At 41.2% G+C, this 18,750-nt stretch overlaps 1 protein-coding gene across 4 annotated transcripts in view; it reads right to left on the bottom strand.

The window, feature by feature from the left end:
* htr2cl1 (5-hydroxytryptamine (serotonin) receptor 2C, G protein-coupled-like 1) overlaps positions 1 to 18,750 on the bottom strand; it is a 363,746-nt gene that overhangs the window by 287,574 nt on the left and 57,422 nt on the right. The window contains exon 1 of one of the 4 annotated variants that reach the window (XM_060930755.1): positions 10,598 to 10,615. The exons of the other annotated variants lie outside the window; for them this stretch is intronic. The gene's annotated coding sequence lies outside the window, so the exon portion shown is untranslated. Of the gene's footprint in view, positions 1 to 10,597; positions 10,616 to 18,750 lie in introns of those variants that run through there. 4 annotated transcript variants of the gene reach the window in all.

Genomic DNA, 18,750 nt, shown 5'->3' with positions numbered 1-18,750 from the left:
TGTGAATGGTTGTTTGTCTCTGTGTCAGCCTTGTGATGATCTGGCGACTTGTCCAGGGTGTATCCCGCCTCTCGCCCATAGTCAGCTGGGATAGGCTCCAGCTTGCCCGGGACCCTGCACAGGATAAGCGGTTATGGGTAATGGGTAGTGCAAGACTGTGGAATGAGACACCAACAAAGCTCCGGTTGCTTCCCAAGTCATATTTGAAAAGACAATGTTTATTATATCCCTCATCAAAAAATTCCTGTGCAGGGATTGGCCAAGGATGGGTCATGTGACATAAAATAGTTCCACCATTGATTAAGAATGCATCTTGCGAAATCCAAAATAAAAAAAAAAAGGATATGGTGTGAGTCAGTCATGGGATATCTTGGATATACCATGAACTGACATCACAATTTCAAGCTATACATCTGATTCAAGCCACAGCTGTGGCTCGGCGAGCATTTCTGTGTGTGTGTTCTCCTACATATTATGATTGTGCCTAGTGAGGCTGGCAATAGCATGGTACATTGCACATGGGCAGGTCGAAGGTTGCTCTGATGCAAACAACAAACATGGCTGCCTCCAGCGAGTTTATGTTGAGATTCAATCTTAACACGTTTAGTTTGGAATTTTTTGATGAGGGATATAAATCAAATATCCCATGCACTGAGAGGCTCCGGTAATTATGGATTCTCTTTGGTGACTGGCATAGTACTGTTTTCTTCAGGGCTGCGCCCTTTACAAAATAGTAATATGCCAGTCACCTCAGAGAATCTGTAATTTCAACCAAAGCTTCTCAGTGCATGGTATATTAGAATAATATCCTAGGTTGATTTAGAATCCATAATATCCAAACTAACATCACATTTTTCATAGTTACATATCTTCAGTTAGTTATTTACCTAATTTGCTTTGATGGTGCATGTGAATGAAAGTTGCATAGCTGTTTTTCTTCTTTATTCTGATCTGTTTAAAGCATTTTCCTCTTTTCTTAGTGTTCTTAAGTTAAATCTTTTTTTTTAATCTTTTCTCCTAATTATTTTTTTTATACCCACTACATTTCAGCAGTTTTCTTTCCCCCCTTAACTCTCCTGGCCTGCTAAGATCAGCTTTGGTACCCGTAGTGCCAGGACCATGTATAACACGAAACTGCAAAATCAATAAGGTCTTGAGTCTATAGTACTTTCGGCTTTGTCTTAAACAAAGAAGAAAAAAGAAAACCCACCATAGATAACTGTCAGATTTCACAGTGTTCGGATGTAGATGCAGTTAATGGGAAAGATTGTAAAGCAGGCAGGGTCAGCTGATCAGCAAACAGAGCAAGGACAAACTCATAAAGTACTCGGCCTTATCACTGGAGAAAAGCAGGTGGGAGATGTCACACTGGACAGTGTTACTTAAAGGGATTAGTGTGATTAGAAACAGGTGTGTGTGATTAGTAATTGGGAAAACCAGTTCATGTGACGTAATCATACACTAATGAGGAAACTTCAGTTATATTGTAAAAACAGTCTGGGTAATTAATAGACAGTTTTTCCTTATTAACATAGAAATTACACAAGCAGGAGAATTTGAGGTGCAATCCTAATTTTCAAAGCTCTTCCACTGGAAGGAATTATGTACATTCAACAAGTATCTTGAATTTGTTTTTATAAGATTAACACAAACCATCCATAACCACTTATCCTGTGCAGGGTCGCAGGCGAGCTGGAGCCTATCCCAGCTGACTATGGGCAAAAGGCGGGGTACACCCTGGACAAGTCGCCAGATCATCACAGGGCTGACACATAGAGACAAATAACCATTCACACATTCGCACCTACGGTCAATTTAGAACCACCAATTAGCCTAACCTGCATGTCTTTGGACTGTGGGGGAAACCGGAGCACCCGGAGGAAACCCACGCGGACACGGGGAGAACATGGAAACTCCACACAGAAAGGCCCTTGCCGGCCACTGGGCTCGAACCCAGGACCTTCTTGCTGTGAGGCAACAGTGCTAACCACTACACCACCGTGCTGCCTTTACCACAAAGCAAATATATATATATATATACCACAAAGCAAATAATATATATTAAACCTACTCCTCAGCATTTTATTCATTTCATATGTAAACATTTTGTATTCTGTTTGCAGGTAATTTAGCTTCTTTCTCAGGAAAAAAAAATGCTTAACATCATCCGCAAATGAAATAAGACTATTTCAAGGGTGAAATTGGTTAAAATATCAAGAATAATTTTCATTATTATAATAAAATGAATCATTTTATTTGTGGTTTATTGTACTATTATAATAGGATGAAGTAAATGACTGACTACGTATACTGGAGATATTTTCACTTGGTAAAAAGTCAATTTTGCAGTGTAGTGTGGAAAAAATACCAGCTCAGAACAAGCACTTTTTGGCAGGTGATGAGGTGGGGAGTGAAAGAAATAAACATTATGGTTTAAAAAAATATTCATCATGTCAGTACCAATCAGCTCAGAAGCAAAACAATATTTGACAAGCATGCAGGCAAATAAGTTGGCTATGTAGGCCATGACAGGATTGTTCAGCTTTAACAAACATTTCGACCGATTCACATTCAAGGCTCAGCCTTGTCACTAAGAGTGCAACTTCATACTGAATAAGAGAATACCTGTCTTATTCAAAGGGATACGTCTGATTGGAAAGAGGTGCATGATTACTAATCAGCGGACAGTGAAAGGGATTATGGGTCATGCGAACAATCAGGTGATGTGCCCGGTAAAATCACAAACTGGCTGAGGATTTTAGGAAACAGAGTTTGTCGCTGTGTCTAAAATAATTCACTACTCACTATATAGTGGACTATATAGTGAGTTTACCATTTTGTAGTGCTGTCCGAATGTATAATGAGAATTATTACACCCTATATAGTGGACTCATAGTATCCCACAATCACGGGCGATTGCTCTAAGACAACGAGGGAGGCTCAGCCTCCTCTAAAAATGACGAACATCGTGTAGGATGAATTGCGCTAGGCTTATGTTATAGCCGACCTTATAACATTGCTATTTCAGATCCAGAATCATAGAAATATATGTGCTCAACCCAACTACAGTGCGAAATCATTCCGTTATAACTTTCCCCAGTTCGCCTAATGTGTGCGTGAGTTTTTCCCCCTTGTGACAGCGCGATGCAGCCCAGCCTCAGTGGACTTCAATGGCATTTGGGAGCTATGCGCTTTTCAATCTCAAAATGCAAGACGATTATTGGACAAATACTGCGAAAACGCCCGCCCACGGACTCCCAGCCTCACAGTGGGAGGGACATGGCAAAGCTTTCCGCGAGGAGACTGGTGATTGGTGAAAGCGGACGGATATTTTCTTTGATTGACAGCTCGTTTCAAATATAGACAGGCAGTGGTGAATTTCAGTTCAGTCCCATGCGGATTCACAAGTGGTGTGGTGTATTGTAAGAGATCAGCTTACATTTCGATTTAATTCATTACATACGGTTTCTACCAGCTTTTTTAGTTTGTATATATTTTCATTGTAAATAAAGTGTAAATATAGTGTTGTCAAGTTTGCTATCTTAGTTCCAGAAATTTCATTTATTTGAGTGATTGAACTTGAACTTGAGGGGGCTAGTCAGCTAGCAAGAAAGCTGCGCACGGATGCCAAGCATTGCTGATTTAATTTTGGCGAAGCCATTTGCCAGTCTTCCTTTCGAGGAAAAAATTAAAATTAAAGAGCAGGGTAGACCAACACCTCAAATTGACTTGGTGAAAAAGGTAGGGAATAATACTCGTTCCTTTCAGCTCTCCTGGTACGAGAAAGTGAATTGGCTAACAGCAAGTGACCCACATCAACAACAGTAAATAGGCTACTTTAGTAATATGTCATGGATGGACCAAAAATATAGAATCTATTTAAAATGTTTATGCTGAGTATATTATATTGGAATATATATTTTTCTGGATATGAATTAAACACAGCTACAATTTGGAAAACATTTTTAAACGAAAACACAGCCGAGAACATTTCACACTACAGACCTGGATTAAAAGTGAAGGGTTATCAAAATTGTCAATAAAACATTTCTCAGTCAAAATAAGTAAAATGTCATTGAATGAAATGTGTGGCACCCAGCTCTATGTTTGGCTCCCCAAGGTCAGTGCTTGTGCCTATTCCAGAACACTCTGCTGTTACTGCTGAGGTTCCTGACAAAGAACTGCTTTCAATAATGATCAATTTTTAAACAACATGCCACAATTTTAAAATATAAGATGTTAAAATATACCCCCCCCAACACCACCATCATGTATATTGGACAGTAGGCTAATGGGCCAAAAGAACCTGTTATTTCACAGTTTGTGACCCTGCCAACAATCAGCCAGATCAGAGGCAAGAGTATGGGCAAAATTTATGTGTTTTTTCTTTTTTCTTTTAAAATATGGAAATATCGTAACCAACCAGCCTCCCCTGTTTGAAAGACTACCAGCCGCCACTGCCCACAATGCACTGTGAAAAGTAGTGTACAACCGATGGTCACTAACCAAGCAATATATACCATCATGCACTGCGGTCGTGCTGAAAAAAAATGGCAGATGACAGAGAGAAGCACCCGGTGCAGCAACGAGAGGAAGAAACACATTATAAATGGACATTCAAGTACAATTTAAAATCGTAAGAGAATAGAAAATAAGCTAAAATAGAATAAGCCAGAGAAAATACAAGAATAAAAGTTACAGTGCAGAGCCATTAATCAAAAGCCTCACATTTGATTTAATAAAAGGCAGCAGCAAAGAAGAAAGTATTCAGCCTTGATTTAAAAGAACCAAAAGATGCAGCAGACACAAAGTACTTTGTATTGATTAATGTGGGAAATATGCTCAGTATAATATGTATTTATCACAAAAATACATGCATGTATTTATTATTTTTTAAACCCACCAGCCGACTGATCTGGCATGTTTTAATTGTGCGACAGTAACGACATAAATAACGGTGCGGTGGAGTAGTGTCTGAAAGTGTTTTTTTTTTTTTTTCATTTTACCAATGAGCTCACTATATAGTCCTCTATAGATGACTTGCAACCGCGTGATCAAAGTGTTCTACGTCCTGAGCGCCCGCCATGATGGTGGATAAACAAAGCAACTCAGATGACAGCTGCTGAAAGCGTGTCTGTAAACAATGCTGAATTTCCTCAGTATTACCACGATTTGAACGCTCGAGTGAAGATTTGATACAAAGAGAAGACAGATATGTGTGGGTTTTGACCCATATTATTTAAAAAAAGTCAGACTTTTCTGAAGATAAGACCATCGAGTACCCAGATATTGCGTTCTATCTGGTTTGGCTGCTGAAGAATCAAGTCCGACCTTGGATGAAACATAGCCCATTTTCTGAGCGGGTGCCCAGTCTGGATTGTTTCTATCGTATAATTTTGCTGGTGCTCCTAGAAGCAAAATGGTAATACACGTGTTAAAATTATAACAACGACTGAGTGACCCACAACAAGAGAACGCTCATTTAATAGCAAAATTCTAGCAACACAAAATAAAATTCTTCCATGATATTATTGAGAAAGCTTTTGAATCTCACGTGAGATAAAATGATCACTACAAATACGAGTTGTTTTGGTTTTAGCCTCTGTTAGATCAGCCCTGCCGATGTTGTTCAGCCGTGCTCGTCTCCTCTCCGTACTAAGCCTCAGAGTTTCCTCACCCTCTTTCCGAATCACGGACGGAATTCTAAAAAATCGGAATGTGCCACGGTCACAAGTACTGTTGTGACCACAACCATATACAGCACAAAGATATGGCATAGCTAAAAGAACGCTTAAAGCAGTGGAAAAACAAAGAGAGTTGCGCACGCGTGACTATGGCTACATCCACACGACAACGGCAACGAGATTTTTTAAAAAAATATCGCGTCCACATGGGCAACAGATCAGTAAAATATCAGGTACATATGGCAACTCAACGCTTGCTGAAAACGATGCAATACACATGCCACACCTCTACGTGCGCTGTAAGACGGTCCCATTGGAGACACCAGAACAATAGAAGAAGTACGAAGCATTGCGCCTTCTTCTACCCAGCGTCATAGACATATAAACATAAACGCCGCATTGAGCTGGTGGCCCGTTGCTGGGATACGTCAGAGTGTCCGCCATATTGGATGTGGCAAATCTTCCCCGTAAACCAATGCAAGTAAATGGACTGAACTTCATAAAGCCCCTTTCTACAATAATATTTAACTCGATGCCTTTTATTCACCCATTAAGACACACACGTATATATTTGGGAAACAAACAGGCATCAAAACAACATATATAACTTTTAATGTGATGGTTATAAATAGTGTGTGAAATACCCGTCAATATTCCGTGGGAGGTGTGACCTAAATTTCCTCAACATGCAGCAGGCCTATACCGGAATCAAGCTATTGGCAACTTGTTTTTTTTTTTTTTTATTCCGCTGCTACTATCGTAGGCTACTAACGATATCTACACATCAAGACATGTTTTGGAGTTCAGCGGGGATTGTGTAGAATAATGTGCTGTGCTTACGCTGCTGAAGCCGTGCCGTGCCGTCTCCGCATCACTGTCATTAAATGCTGTGCAGATAGGCTATAACATGTCTCCAAAAACAATTTTTGCAATATACAGTGCTATATGGAAAAAAATTCAATTAAACCATATTACAATGGGATTGCTCCATGTGATTGCTTCACAGTCTGACATGCTTCCAATCTCTTCTATTTTTGAGTGTGCCATCACCATCTGACAGCTGGTGGTGAAATTGGTTGGGTGGGCGATGAAATAAATTATACATTTATTTATAAATTATAAATTGTTTGGAGACAGGTTTCACCGAGCGGCTATTATGCGCGAGACTTCATATTAGCCACAAAGTCAGAAAAATCTGTTCGTAAAATTACGTTATAATGACCAAATACAATGAAAAGTATTTTTCCAGTCTCACCTGTGAAAGGTAATCCCATGTGATCTCGTTTGGACGGTAAACCTGTTGGTACAGTTAAACGCAGCACATGAATGAGGCATCTTTATTCTCCGCTTTGCCCCATCCAATATGGCAGCGAGGATGACGTATGATTCTACGCGGGAGGCGGAGTCTATGTTTATATGTCTATGCCCGGCATGAAGCACTCACAGTCATGTGGTTGTGACGTCATTGTAAACAAATTCGTTCTACTCATCCAGACGACTTCGCAACGGCGCCGTTGCCAGATCTTTCCACTCTGGAACCCGTTCTCAAAAGATTTCGTTTTGGGGCATCCAAAACACCGGTGCCATGTGGACGCCAGGCCGAAATGATAAACAATTCTATCAGATTCACCTGAATCCGTTGCCGTGTGGACAGGGCCTATGTTTTGTACGGAATGTCGCTTGACCTCACATTTGTATATCCACCAACATTGTCGACATCTGGGTTTCTATTTTGCTTTGATGTCACTTGCAAGTCAAGTATATAGAATTCCCTAGATAGTGAGTAGGGAGTAGTCAATGAATGAGTGGTTTTGAACACAGGGTATATTTTAATTGCAAGTGTGGTGACCCATGATGCTTTGCAGCAGGAGTCTTGGTGTTGGTGGGTTGAGCTTGTTGATGGACATCACCTGGGTCTGATTAATCCCCGTCTATAAATTAGGTCTGCATTCATTCAGTCTCGTTCACTTTCTTTGCAGCAGCAGCAGCAGCAACCCATCTGTGATGCAGCAGCTGGCGGGTTATTGAGTTTCCTTCTTGTGATTTTATTTATGTTCAATAAATTCCTTCGGTTAAATTGTTAAAATCACGGTGTCCTCCTCCACTTTTGTCATCACCAACAGCTATGTAGGTTATGACACAAGGCATGAATGTTGTAGTGTCTTTTTTTTTTAATAGGTTGACTAATGCCATGTCCAAATGAAAAGAATTCCAGGATTAAAGTAAAAGTCTACTGAAAGATGTATATATTACAAATATTATATATATATATATATATATATATATATATATATATATATATATATATATATATATATGATTGAATCTTGTCATCTTTGTCTTTTACCATGAGATCTGGGATCCACTTACTACAAAAAAAAAACAACAACCCGAAACCCAACGCTCTTGCTGTAGTGTATAGCAGATCCTAATAAATATTGGAGAAGCAGGTGAAATGAGGTATGCCCAATATTTTGTGGATGCATGATTGCTTGGAACATGTCAAATGGTCATTATGGTCAGCAAACAGAGACAGAAAAAACAGTTTTCGTCAGAGACAGGAAATGAGAAAAAAAAGGAAGAGGTGAAATAGAACAAACATTTTGTCTTCCTAGCTGGGCTTCACTGACCCAAAGACACCCAATCCATGAATACACAAAGCAGGATAGAGCACTTGCTAAACAGGTCTGTGTTTGCTCATGCTGAACACCCCCCCCACACACACACCATACACACACACACACACACACCTAAAAACAGCTTTTTTTTTTTAAGAAGAAACCTTTATGGTCAGCTGCTGGTTGTGTCATCCAGGTATTGTAACGTTCCACTTCCTATGATGCCACTCGTGCAGAAAGCTGTCTTCAGCAGCAGCTGTTGAGCTTAACGCAGCGTAAAATAAACTCACAGAGAGCTTTTAAAAAGTCTTTTAGAAGCACATGGGCTAGCAAACTCAGAAAAAAAAAAATCAAAAATGCACCATAATTGCAGAAATCACCCTAAGGAAAAGGGGGAAAAAACAACAACCATGAAACAGAGCATCAAGGATGTAGCAGCTCATCTGGCCTGCCATTAAAACAACCCTGACTACCAAAGCATCAAACAAAACTGAAATGTAACGATGTGAGAGAGGACCAACCTGCACGACTAATTGTTGACAACAGGAAAATCAACAAAGGACTAAATTTTGTTCCCCAAGGGAAGATCTACCCAAAACATCGATCCAAACTGGAATTGCATGATAACCAAGAGAGGAGACACAATTCTAGTCAGAAGAAAATGTATGAAGTTGACCCAATTACTAATTTGTTGGCAAAAAAATTGACAATACAATGACCAAGTTTTGTGCAGAAGGTCTAGTTCTTTCAAATAAAACAATCAGAACTGAAATCCATTGAGAACTGAGGGAGGAGATACGATTTAACTGAAAATCAACAAACAAATGACCAAGTTTTGTTCCTCGATGGAAGATCTACCCAAAACATCGATCAGAACTGCAAGAGGATGAGAAGTGAGAGAGGAGATACAATTCTAGTGAGAGGCCTGGAAAATTTGTTAATTTGGCCTAATTACGAGTCCTTCCCGCACCATATGGTGGCGCCAATCTCTGTTTCTATCACCCTTGGCCTCTTGCCTATCACATAGCTAGGGTTACATTGGGGGCTAGTCCTCTGGTAACCACGAGGGTTTGACTCCCCATTCGCATCTGTATTGCAGCATGCCTTTCCAGATGGCAGTAGGTACCATTTTTATGATGGGCTTTGGTATGACCCAACCGCGAGTAAAACTCACGATCTCCCAATCAAGAGGTGGACACACTAACCACTAGGCCAATTGCGGTGCCTAATTACGAACTTGTTAGCAAAAAAAAAAAAAAAAGACAAAACAACAACCAAGTTTTCTGTGGAGTGATGTTTGGTCTTTCAAACCAAACAATCGGAATGGAAATCTGTGGAGAACTGATGGACGAGATACGATTTAACTGAACTGTGGATGATGGATGGAAGACAGACACCACGCCCATGGCAACAGCTTACGTCCATTACATCCATATTATTAGCTCATCGGCCTTATGGGCGGATGAGCTAATAATATGGATGTAATGAACATAAACTTTGACTATTTTTGTGCTGTAGAATTTAGAGTAACCAATCCACCTACCAGCATGTTTTTGTGAGGTCGGAGTAAACTGGAGAACCTGGAGGGAGCCCATGCAAACATGGAAAGAACATGCAAAACTTCAGACTGATCATAACTCGAGCTCAGGATGGGACCCCAGACCCTGTAGCTATGTTCTGTACCATCTCGCTGCCTTAAATCTAAACATTAAGGTAAAGATGTCTTCTCTGATTGTGATAGGATATTTTCTACCATACGGCCCACTCCTGATCACAGTGATGCCTGGTGAGATGTGCTTCATCAACACACACACACACACACACACACACACACACACACACACAGTCCAGAAGACATGCCTTTATGTGTTACCTGTCTGTCTGCAGCACAAAGAGAATATGGCTGTGTGTTTGTGTGTGAGAACATCAGTCAGGGGTAGAGGGTAGTTTGGAGCCAAGCAGAGAAACGAAGAAAGAGAGAGAATAACCTGAGGTATTTTTATCTCCTGGTGCATTCTTCCATTTTCTACAAAACGCCACCCTCCCCCTCGCTCGCTTTTCATCTCGCCCTCTTCCCTCTCTTTCTCTCTCTCTCTCTCTCTCTGGAGTGTTCTCATTGACTGAGGTGTGTGTTTGTGTTGGGTAAAAGTCCTCCAGAATCTTGATCCATTGAATTGGCTGGGTGGCAAATACTGTTCACACACGAAAACACACACACACTACCTGTCACAAAAGCTGTCTATCTTCTGAGAGACAGGACTAAAAGTGTGAATGTGTGTGTGTGTGTGTACTCACGTTCTCTTCTGTCTCTATCCTGTCTCAGTTGTCTCTATCCACCAGTCTGGTGAAAAGGACAGATCCACACTGTGAGGAAGGTTATTATGCACCAAACATATCAATGAAACAGCTCATGTTGATTACAGTGGTTTTTCCGAGTAGGGGGTGAAGCCTGTGTGCTGTTTTTGGTGTCTGACACATAGCATAACATCATAAAGTCCCACTCAGACCATATTTAGGTAGAACCTACAAGTCTGATAAACTATCATTCTTCTGCAGAAAGTGTTTGATTTGTTTGTCTCATCTCATTATCTCTAGCCGCTTTATCCTTCTACAGGGTCGCAGGCAAGCTGGAGCCTATCCCAGCTGACTACGGGTGAAAGGCGGGGTACACCCTGGACAAGTCGCCAGGTCATCACAGGGCTGACACATAGACACAGACAACCATTCACACTCACATTCACACCTACGCTCAATTTAGAGTCACCAGTTAACCTAACCTGCATGTCTTTGGACTGTGGGGGAAACTGGAGCACCCGGAGGAAACCCACGCGGACACGGGGAGAACATGCAAACTCCACACAGAAAGGCCCTCGCCGGCCCCGGGGCTCGAACCCAGGACCTTCTTGCTATGAGGCGACAGCGCTAACCACTACACCACCGTGCCGCCTGATTTGTTTGTTTAGGTTAAAAAAAAAGATGCACAATTACTTTAAGAGCAGACAGTAACACCAGCCACTGCCGAGGTTCATGATGACAGCTCAGAATCAAAATAGGCCTTAATGGTGCTTTCTGTGTGCTCCAACAGGGGCAGTGGAATGTGAAATGATGTGTGATTTCCCCTAAAACAGTGGACAGCTATAAAATCTGGCAATGCACACTGACTTTGACAGCACTGGAGGGTCTGCCCACACTGTTGGGCGCAGCATGCATAATTGCTCTGCGGAAAAGACAGAGGAGAGATAGAACAAGACTACGACTACCGAAAGATGGTGGAAAGAAAAGAGAGAGAGAGAGAGAGAGAGAGAGAAAGGATGAAACTGTAGACCAGCACATTTCCAAATCAATATTCTACCTTTTAAATAGCTGAAGAAAACAAACTGAAAGTTACCGGTTCTTCTGCACTGTGCCTTCGAGACAAACTCAGACTTATACTCTCATCTATTGTCAAATTAAAGATTGTACAGGTGCTCTCCAAAATCCCAGTTCTAAAACACACACACACACAAAACAAACAAAATAAAACACTGAAGGCCTATCCGGAAGCAAACACACCTGTTTAAATATTCATATCCCATTTAGCGCTCCGTTACTGAACAATTTCCATTTGCAGCAGGGGAGCAGAGAGAGAGAGCACCGCACAGCCACACACACACACACAGCCACACACACAGAGAGCTTTCCATCCATGATACTGCACAGCCACACATTCACATAGCAAAACCATAAAAGAAAAGATCTGAAAATTTTCTAGGACTCCGTTTCACCTTCCAGAAGTATTCACCCCTCCGAGAAGAAGAGACACAAACATGAGGATCCAGATGTAGAAAGCTGATCCCAGAAGATTTGCTGCTGTAATTGCAGCTCAAGGTGGTTCTGCCAAGTACTGACGCGTTGTGTGTGAATACTCATACAATCAACAAATGTCTGCTTCTTATGTCTAATTGACCTTTTTCTCACCTACTGTGTAAATCAAGTACTAAAATGTCAATTAAATCCATTTCAGTTCCAGGTTGTAACATTACAAATATGTAGGAAAATTCAAGGGGGTGAATACTTATGCAAGCCACTGTTACTGTTTACTTCAAGTACGTATTTCACACTATAATACCAATTGTTTAATAACATGTACTGCAGAATAGCACTGATTCTTCACTCAGCTAACTAGATTATAAAACTGATAATCGTGAATACAGTGAAATATTTCACGAAATCGAATCGTACATGAGCTGATAGCTGACAAGGCGCGTAGCACCGAGTCAGCTATAAGCCATGTACGACGAGATTGAGTGGAATAACTGTTTTATTCTATCCACATTCACTGGATTTTGAGAAACAGAGAGTTTTTATTTTTACTTTCTTGCAAATTTGATAAATAAAAACTGTACAAAACATCAGACAAAATCATTTCTGCTTAGAATGTAAACAAACCAGAGTAGCCAATCAGAGTGTGCGATTGCTCATATCCAATGAATGTGGATCGAATAACATCATATAGCCACTGAAACAGCAAACTGATCCTGCTTTGGTGTCTATGAAAACTTGGCTCAAAAATCACTCAGAATGAAAAACATGAATTCCACTATAAAAATCTAGGCTACAATTTCACATCATTTGTAGATTATATCCCTAAATCAATGCTGGATACTAAACTCCACTAGCTGGAGTTTTTCTCAAGAACACAGGCATGCTGCTGGTGTGATGTGCTGATCACAATGTTGTCTTGTTTATGAATAAGCTTCACTCTAGCTTCAAGAGGCAGTGAATTTGAGAAAGCTGATGAATTTGATTGGGGTTAGATTTGAGCTTTACATACTTATGTTTAATCTTCCATACATGACTAAGAAGGCATTACCAACACTGTACTCTAACATACAGTATCAGTCAAAAGTTTGGACACACTTTCTAATTCAATGGCTTTTCTTGATTTTTATGAATTAAGAATCACTTCATGTCTTAAAGTAATGAAGGATTTAATTTCTCTTTACTTAGTCGAGCGGTTCTTGAGATAATATGGATTACTACAGTTGTGAAATAGGGCTATTTACTGTATTGTTATTATTTACTGTTTACTGTTTGATCTCAAACACATTAAGAAGGCAAGAAATTGCACTAATTAACTTTTGACGAAGACACACCTGTTAATTGAAAAGCATTCCAGGTGACCAACTCATGAAGCTGGTTAAGATAATGCCAATAGTGTACAAAGCATCATCAAGGTAAACAGTGGCTACTTTGAAGAATCTAAAATATGAAACATTTGGGGGTTTTAACACTTTTTTTTGTTTACCACATAATTCCATAAATGCTCCATATGTTATTTTATAGTTTTGATGTCTTCAGTATTGTTCTACAATGTAGAAAACAGTCACAATACAGAAACAAGAGTGCTCTGAGAGCACAAGAGCCCCTGCTGGCAGCTATGTCATAACTCTGGTAAAATGCGACTGAATTGAACAAAATTGCAATCTGCGTATTACTTACATATAACAAAGAATCCTGTCAAGTTTCATGAGCTTGGGGGCATTGTGGCTCAGGTGGATAAGGTGCCATACCATAAATCCGGGGACCTGGGTTCAATTCTGACCTGAATTGTCATTTCCTGATCTCTCTCCTGCTCATTTCCTGTCTCTACACTGTCCTATCCAATAAAGGTGAAGAAAGCCCAAAAAATTATCTTTAAAAAAAAAAAAGTTTCATGAAATTCCTCCAAAAATTGTGAGAGGAGTTTATTTCAGAAGGTGAGTACCCTTCCTGGGATGGACAGACGGACATCGCCATGACATAATCCCCCTTTGGGCCTTTCGGCCAGCAGGGGATAAAAATTGTGAGGGAAGTTGAGTTCAGAAAGCAAGCACACCTTGATGAAATTGCCAAAGTACAAGTTTGTTAATATTCAAGGTCATAACTCTGGTAAAATTTGCCCAAATTAAACGAAAATTCAATATGCGTATAACTGTCATATAGCAAAGCCTTTTACCAAGTTTGGTGAAATTCCTCCACAAATTGTGAAAGGAGTTGATTTCAGAAGAACATATGCCCTCATGAAATTGTCAAAGTACAAGTTATTTAATCAAGGGTCAAAACTCTGGTAAAATTTTCACAAACAAAATTAAATCACAATATGCACATTACTGTCATATAACAAGGCCTTTCACTAAGTTTCGTGAAATTCATCCAAAAATTGTGAGAGGAGTTGATGTCAGAAGGCAAGCACACCTTCATGAAATTGTGAAAGTACAAGGTAGTTAATCAAAGGACCACAACTCAGGTAAAATGAGACCTAATTGAACAAAATAACAATATGCGTACTACCAATATATAACAATGCCTTTTGCCAAGTTTCATGAAATTTCTCCACAAATTGTGAGAGGAGTTGATTTCAGAAGGAAAACACACTCTCATGAAATTGTCAAATTTTTAATTTTGTTAATCGAGGGCTGTAACTCTGGTAAAATGTGACCGAATTTAACGACATTAATATATGTGTATTATCGATGTATAACAAAGAATCCTGCCAAGTTTTGTGAAATTCGTCCAAAAATTGTGAGAGGAGTTGATTTCAGAAGGTGAACACCCTTCCTGGGACAGATGAACGGAAATCGCCACGACATAATCCCCCTTCAGGCCTTTTGGCCAACGGGGTATAAAAACTTATGAATGAGTAGGGGTGTACTAACTTTTGACTGGTATTGTATATGATTTACTTCATGAAAACTTCAGTCATGAGCACAACCATTCTAATGTTTCGAGTGGGGTGTAACATGGTGGCACGCCAGGACTAAGACTGGAAAACAAATGGATCATAATTAGGATCCTAAGATTTGAAATGTCTTCAGGCTAATATTAAATATTCAAAGAGCCCATTTTTCTCATGCTCTGAAATTCCAGTATGAGACCTGTCAGATTTGGATCTTAAAAGAAAAGAAGAAAAGGAAGCTGGTAACAAAATAGATGTTAACTGACAGGTGGATTAACAATTCCCATGATCTTATTAGAGCAGATTTAACTTGGCTTCAAAGAGCTGAGATGAAATTACATCAAGAGCCAAGCAATATGTGGTGTAGTGGTTAGCACTGTCACCTCACAGCAACAAAGTTCTAGGTTCGAGCCCAGCGGCCAGTGGGGGCCTTTCTGTCTGGAGTTTGCATGTTCTCCCCGTGTCTACGTGGGTTTCCTCTGGGTGTTCTGGTTTCCCCCACAGTTAAAAAAAAAGACATGCAGTTAGGTTAATATGGGACGGCCTTGGGCTGAGGTGCCCTTGAGTGAGACACCTAACTCCCAACTGCTCCCTGGGTGCTGTTAGCATGGCTGCCCACTGGTCTGGGTATGTGTGTGTGTTCACTGCTTCAGATAGGTTAAATGCAGAGAAGAATTTCACAAGTGTGTGATGAATAAAGTTTTTCTTCATTTAATAATTCTTAGTATCAATGGAGTCTTGATTTTGATTGGTCAGATGGTGTTGATTAATTTTCTGTAACAGCAGCTCTGACAATAGTTTCAGCTATATGGTAAGTGAATTAATTTTGTAGTTAGTAAGCTCTGTCCAATACATTATTGCTTTTCTTTCCATGTAAACAGATTACAAAAGGTAAGGAATTGTTGATATAGTCTAGATTTCTGTGAATAAATGTTTATTTATCATTTTTGAAAGGAGTCTCCAGTGCAGAGATTTGTCGTTGTCATTGGCGGCTGTCCATCGCTAGCGGTGATGATGACTTCATTAGGATGCACAGAAACGCAGATGGGCCATGAGGCCCACAGCAGAGCGACAGAGTCGTCTACACTGATGGCACGAACGGCTCGGCCGAGCCGCCATGGAATATCTGGCCTTGTGAGCTCTTGCATACTATTCTCCTCTCCTAATGAAGCGCCTTGCACAGTAAGGTAAGACAAACAATGTCGTGCCCCCATCGTGTTGTCTCTCTGGACCTCCAGACCTGATGCTGAGTGGTGCACAAAAGTGCCACAGACCTGATGGGCATGGAAGTTGCCCCGCAGCAACAAATGACTTGCCGAGTGATGCCATCCATTGGCCATTTGAGTGGCTCTTCCACATGCCATCTGGTGGTGTGCCATTGACCCTGCTGGGTTCATCTGCCACAGTGCACCGAAAAGCATCCTTATTGGTGATGTACTGTTTAACCCATAGCTGGAACCCAGGCAGGTGCTACCACTCTGGGTCAGAGCAGACCTGGGAGCAATGGTGATAGACTCACCACCGGTTGCAGCTTAAAGTCATACCCAGGACTAAAAGAATAGAATAGAATAGAATAGAATAGAATAGAATAGAATAGCACGGCACGGTGGTGTAGTGGTTAGCGCTGTCGCCTCACAGCAAGAAGGTCCTGGGTTCGAGCCCCATGGCCGGCGAGGGCCTTTCTGTGCGGAGTTTGCATGTTCTCCCCGTGTCCGCGTGGGTTTCCTCCGGGTGCTCCGGTTTCCCCCACAGTCCAAAGACATGCAGGTTAGGTTAACTGGTGACTCAAAGACCCCGTCCACACGTAGCCGGGTATCTGCTAAATCGAAGATATTTTTCTACGTTTTGGCCTGTCATCCACATGAAAACACATCAAAAACGAATATTTAAAAAAACTCCGGGCAAAGTGAAGATTTTTGAAAACTCCGTGTATGCCTTTTCGTGTAGACAGAGATAACCGGAGTTTTGCGTTTTAGAACGTCACAATCTGCACCAAAAAAATGACAACAAATCTGCCCTGACGTCAAACGTGCGACCTTTGTTTACTGCCGAAGCCAGATTAAGCATGGACTTAAGCTAGCCGCACACCACAGCGATCCACGCGGTACCGAACCGACCCATTTCAGAGCCGACTCCCGACAGGGCACGCACATATCCCCCGACTGTTGACGAGTGCAGTCGCGATTGAAGCGACACGTGACAACTTAATAGCTTTGTGATTGGCTATTGGATATAGTTACTGTTAAATCCAACACTTGAAGATGCTACAGGCTGAATTACAAATGACACAACATGGAATATGTAGCGCACTATCTAGGCTGCACGAGCTATTATTCCCAACCTTAAATAGTGCACTTATATAGGGGAGTTAAAGCGATTTGGAATTCAGCCACACAACTTGAGCAGAGTGGCTTTCCAGCCCACTGTGTCTATGGATAAAGCTTCAGTCTATGGAATTACAGTATATACCTGCATTAGGTGCTACCAACACGTATTTCTCGCGCTAGAAATTGTGTTTAATGATGTCACGTGTTATATGCGAAAGATATGATTGGCTATTGCTCGCGACTCTCGCCGATCAGTCTGGCTCCCGATTAGTTTTTCGAATCGGCTGCGAGATGAGTCGGGACCATCGAAAACTAGTCTTTAGGCCTGACTCGCGACTTCAGTTGGCTCGGTACGCTGAAAATCGGCGTAGTGTGCGGCTAGCTAAAGAGTAATGGATCGGAGTAGTGCCTTGAAAGCGTTAATTATTGTGCAGGTGCTATTTACATGTTTAATTTTAGAAGCCCAACTACTGCTCCAAGAGCACAGGCGATGTGATTAGGGGGGAGGATTTGGGGAAATAACCATCTACAGGTTTGGAATGCTTATGAATGTGATTGAAAACGCAGATGTTCGGTTATGTGTGGAAGGGATTTTTTTCGAAGACGAGGTGGTGTGGATAAAACATTTTTATAAACGGAGGGGGGGAAAATGTTCGGTTTTAAAAATACCCGGCTACGTGTGTACATGACATAAATTGACCGTAGGTGTGAATGTGAGTGTGAATAGTTGTCTGTGTGTCAGCCCTGTGATGACCTGGCGACTTGTCCAGGGTGTACCCCGCCTTTCGCCCGTAGTCAGCTGGGATAGGCTCCAGCTTGCCTGCGACCCTGTAGAAGGATAAAGCGGCTAGAGATAATGAATGAATGAATGAGAATAGAATAGAATAGAACTTAGGAGAGAATAGAATACAATATGACAAGATAGTGTACATTAAGATAAAACATAGAGAATAGAATGGGGTGGCACAGTGGTGTAGTGGTTAGCACTGTCGCCTCACAGCAAGGAGGGTCTGAGTTTGAGCCCAGTGACCAATAGGGGCCTTTCTGTGTGGAGTTTGCATGTTCTCCCCGTGTCTGTGTGGGTTTCCTCTGGGTGCTCCAGTTTCCCCCACAGTCCAAAGACATGTAGGTTAGGCTAATTGGTGGCTCTAAATTGACCGTAGGTGTAAATGTGAGTGTGTCTGTCTGTATCACCCCTGTGATAACCTGGCAACTTGTCCAGGGTGTACCCTGCCTCTCACCCATAGTCAGCTGGGACAGGCCCATGACCCTGCACAGGATAAGCGGCTACAGATAATGGATGGATGGATGACTGGATGGATGGACTAGAATGGTCTCAGAACAGAAGAGAGCATGACAAAATAATATAGAGTAGGATAGACAATTAGGAAACATAATATAATACATTATAAGTATAATAATGT

This window comes from Neoarius graeffei, chromosome 1 (genome assembly GCF_027579695.1).
Source record: "Neoarius graeffei isolate fNeoGra1 chromosome 1, fNeoGra1.pri, whole genome shotgun sequence".
Lineage (NCBI taxonomy): Eukaryota > Metazoa > Chordata > Actinopteri > Siluriformes > Ariidae > Neoarius > Neoarius graeffei.
The sequence above is the reverse complement of the archived record's forward strand: the minus strand, read 5'-3'. Positions and strand labels throughout refer to the sequence as shown.